The sequence below is a fragment of the Triturus cristatus genome, chromosome 7 (assembly GCF_964204655.1).
Source record: "Triturus cristatus chromosome 7, aTriCri1.1, whole genome shotgun sequence".
NCBI lineage: Eukaryota > Metazoa > Chordata > Amphibia > Caudata > Salamandridae > Triturus > Triturus cristatus.
In genome coordinates, this window is record NC_140590.1 from 1,527,114,950 (window position 1) to 1,527,119,654 (window position 4,705).

At 45.8% G+C, this 4,705-nt stretch overlaps 1 long non-coding RNA gene across 1 annotated transcript; it reads left to right on the top strand.

Annotated features, from left to right (window-relative positions):
* Positions 1 to 1,009: 1,009 nt before the first annotated feature.
* LOC146812308 (uncharacterized) lies at positions 1,010 to 3,807 on the top strand. The gene is made up of 3 exons (XR_014965901.1): positions 1,010 to 1,182; positions 2,632 to 2,748; positions 3,739 to 3,807. It is a non-coding gene; the product is annotated as an uncharacterized LOC146812308 (long non-coding RNA).
* The last annotated feature ends 898 nt before the right edge of the window (positions 3,808 to 4,705 follow it).

The window sequence follows — 4,705 nt, forward strand, 5'->3', positions numbered from 1 at the left end:
CCTGGGTCCGGGTACGGCCTCCGGGAGCGTCGGCAGCGGTGGGGGAAGGTGCGCCGGGCAGTGTCGCGCATCTCTGGGGTCCGGCGCACCCAGGCACAGCTGACGCACCGGTGGTCCGACATCCTGGACCGTGAGCAGGACCTGCTGGACCTGCTAGGAGTGGAGGTCCCGGGGCTTGGTGAGTACCTATTTAATTATTACAACTTTGTGTCTGTTCTTCTGCTCTATGTTATATATTGCGAATATCTTTTTTTCCTTCCAACCAGCTAGAATGTTGCTGCTTACAATACATTCCAGGTTAAAAACGTTTAAAAGTCTTCTGTGATTATGACACAGGTGCTCTTCGGCGCTACTACTAATCTTACTTGTTTGCAGCTTTGCGTTTGCGCTTGCTTAGCGTGATTCTTTACGAGTTTATTTTAGAGAAATTAAGTTACGTAATGCTACAGTGACTTACTGCCACTCCTTACTTTGTCCTGTCACTAATAGATAGGGGCGGATTGATACTTAGGTTTAGGTACTTTGTAAGGACCTTCTAATTGGTTAGTGGTATGCGTGATGCCCCCCCTCACTCAGTTACGTGACGTGCTGCTAGTACGGCAGTCTTTAGAACCTTTTCTAGTTTGTTCAATGAGTGGAGGTAGGCTTAGCAGTTACTTAGCAGTAGCAGATCAGCATCAATCAAACCAAAATTTGGTGTATACAAAAAATGTAGTCATGTTCATGTGTCCTCCATGATTGGACCATACGCATTGTTGAGGAATACAGTGGAAATGCATACTTAATGTACAATTGGCATGCCTGGAATAGGTGGGCTAGGTTGGGTGGTACGTTGTACTACTACTTAGGCTTAGTTGTAACTTAGTTTTCTTTAATCAGAATGGAAGACTGGATCACTGTTGATAAATAGTAACTTAAGTAGTCGAACTGCGAATCCCCCGATATTACATGTTGACCAGATGAGATCGGTCAATGTAGTTATTGCAATTGTTGTTTACATAAGTGTTTTTTGACCGTTATTGAAAAATATTGTATTTGTTTGACACCATCCATCAATGTTTGTCTCTTTCTTATATCTTTCCTGTCCATCAGCACCCAGGGGCAGACCGACAGGGACTGGGCAGTCGGCGGGACAGGAACACCACCAGGAGGACACCGCTGAGGGCTCCTCTGCTGGCCCCAGTAAGTCTTCTTGTTTTTAATAATATTTCTTATTTTATAACTTTTACTGCCCCATTTCTCCCGAACTATAGTGTGTTTCCAAATGCAATTTTTTTTACCACCAATTATCCTTCGATCTGTACGGTTTCAAAAATCTTATCCCTGCCTCCGCTATGATGACTCTGAGTACTACTACATCCTATCAATCTGTCTGTACTGTAGTAGCTAGTCTTGCCCAGTTGGCCAGTGCCACTCTTTGTGAAAGGTTGTAATATAAAACTCATATTCACCAGTAGCTCGTACAATCCGTTGGGTCGTTGTCTTGTACTACTTTTACTCTTATTGATGTTGAGGCTTTGAAAATTCACAGCAACAGCCCTACCAGATTTCTTAATATTTTGATATGATACCCTATAGGAAATACCACTGTTGTAGGGATCTTGCACATACATTTGCACCAGAAAATAGGATGTTGGTGATGGTAGGTTGGACCTTCCTTGCACACCTCAATCAGAAATTCCGCACCCACCACAATTCCACTGCTTGACTATAGTACTGTCTTGTCATACCTATTAGGTCTCGGAACCCTCCCCCCAAGATACCCAACAAGTAGACAACCCAGAACATAACACACCCAACCTCTGTCGTGGAAGCAATTCACATGCACACCCTTACTTTAATTTGCTCACTCGTGTAACTTAGTCCACTCCACACCAAATACCACGAAGTCTATGTAAGTTTAAAATGTTTATTTCAATTTGAGAAGGTCTGTACACTGTTTTCTTAGCAGCACCAACCGGCAAATCAATAACATTAAAACAATATACATTGTTACACTTATACAGTTGGGAATTAAATCATGATAACTGAACAGTGGTGGAAGGCAGCACCACCATCCCATAGCAATTTAGTTTATATACATTTATAAATGAAGATGTGAGTGAATGGACCCCTCACCTCAGAAGAACCTAGTACTGGTAGTTGGTGCATCGTTCAGAAGCTCTGGTTCATAGAAGGGAATCTTGCGTCTGTAATGCGAAAAAAGAAATGGTGTGCGTTAGTATATTGCAACTTGCAAGCATTTCTCAGCCGTGCCAAAAAGTGTAGCATCTATGGATAAGAAATATGGACTAACAGTAACAGTAGTACACCAGTTCTTCCTAAAAAAGTGGCTTGTTAATGTTTGTTGACCGCTTGTACGCAGCGCGTAGACTAGACAGTAGCAGTGTGAGGCAGGTCATGTGGGCTCAAAGGTGTCTTAAGAAGCTGCAAGGTAAAGGTAACGTCACATGTGCATGGCTAGGGCTAATCAAGCAAAGGCTACAATGATCATATAACTATTAGTGTCTACTCTACTACTACCTATTTGTACTAGTGATGTATGTTAGTATTAACTCATTTTTCAACCTTGCTACTGATCAATAGGGGGGAGGTGTATATGACGCCTAATAAATGTGTAATGTTTTCTAGGCGCACTACCGACCACCATTGCTGGGGCCAGCGAAGGCGACGCCGAGGGCGAGGATGCGGCAGTTGCAGATAGCAACGGAGCGGTAGGGGGAGTGGCAGCACCAGTGGCAGGCGGTGGTAAGTTAGATTCATAATCTTTACCTATTGTTGAACTTGACTGCACACTCACTGCAAGGGTGTACTGTATGTATATGTATACTGTGCAGTTGTGACTTAGGGCCCCCATTAGGATGGTGGGCGTATTGCCCCCGCCGGGCCGGCTGGAATTCACTGCCGTCACCGCAGGGGCAAACCTCCCGCCATCCCTGTAGAAAATATTCAGACATGTCCAGGCGGAAAAGGGTTCAATATGGCGGTGGTGTCTCTCTCACCACACCGCCAGCCATATAATCTGCATTTTGGAATGCCTTTGCGTGGCGGCATTGCCGTCCGCCACGGAAAGGCATGCACACATTGCAGAGTATGCTTGGGGGCCCCCATGGAGGGTACCTACCGATGCTATGGTACCCCCCCGACTTTCAAAGCAAAACGTGACAGGCTCCGTGCGGGGCCCGTCATGTTGTGCTTGGAAAAGCAGCACAACATTTTAGCATTGCTTTCAGCAAAGCCAACCAGAATTTAAATTTAAAAAAACAGGGTGTGCCCGCCACTGTGCCGGGCGCATCATCCTAATTAATTGTCCTCACGGGACCCCCACCCTTTTTAGCAGTCGGATGGCGGGCGGCCAAAGTCCGCCCGCTATCCGATGTCGTAAGTAAGTATGAGTTCTTGGGGACGTTTGAAGAGTGAACTAGAAGACTAGAATTCCCTTTAATTGGTATAGGACTAGGAGCCGGAGTATTGAGTAACCAATGGCCTCATCTATCTGATTTGAACTCCGCTTTGAAAGTTTTATGGAGAAGAGCACCTGGTGCACTGTTCAACTAAAAAGTGTAAGACAGGTGGAAGGAAGAAGGACGGGCGCCATTTAAAATGTTATGTACTACTGTGCTTTATTTTATAGTGCTACTCTACCATGCCACTATGTGTATAAATAATTACCTTGTCCTACTGTTTTATTAAGACTATATTTTACAATTGTCTTGTTTTTTTCTTTTTGATACACAGCAACTCCGAAACTCAACCGGAAGGAGTTGGCCGCCAAGGCACGGCGCCGGAAGCTGGAGGCAATCCAGCATGAATACCGGCGGCTGGTGGTCCTAGCCGAGGAGGAGGAGGAGACTGCAGCAGCTACTGAAGCCTCCTCCAGTGCCCCGGGCCCCAGCCACCGCCCTCCAGCGTTACGGCGCCACCGCCTGGCGGCTGCCCGCCGCCACCGTGTCATCTCCGGTGCCCCCCCCACTGTGGCTGCAACTGCCGCGGCCTTAGATGCCGCGTCGCCCATTTAGAGGACGAGATGCGCCAGATGCGTGTCCTCCTCCAGTCCCGCCCCACCACTTAGTCCCTGTCACTGCCCCGTTTTTAATTCCTGTTCTTTACTCGTTTGGCGTTTGACTTTTTTCCACTGTGGACAGTGGTTGGGGTTAGGGAGGTGGGTGGGTCAGCTTTTGTGGGTTTAGTTTATTTGTTAGGGTAAATTAAATATATTTTTCTATGTTACATGCAATGTTGTTAATGTTTTGTAGGTGGGGTAACTGTTTTACATCACACTGTTTCCTTGCTAGTGCATGGCCGCCCATAGCCTGTGTTTGATTTCAATAATTTGCTGACTGTATAAGACACAAACAGATAGATGCGACACACCTCACTCATTGACTGGTCCTTCTAGTACTTTCAGTCTGTCCTCTAGTCTATGCATTCTTTGGAGTGGTGTTTGAAAATGAAATCATTGACAACATGTCCATTATTAATTCTGCCTCCCCCAAACTTCTCTCTTACCGGTGCTTGATGTTTATGTCCAACTGTGGCACAGCACTGGCTGCATGGTGAAGATGGTTTCCTTTTTCATACATGCCATGATTGGGGTGGTGGTAGTATAGTAGTAGTAGTATACACTGGCAGGGTGGCAGCATTTCCAAAAAAAGAAAAGGAGATAGTCAATCGCCTTTGAGAGACTGTTAGAGGAGTAGTTGAA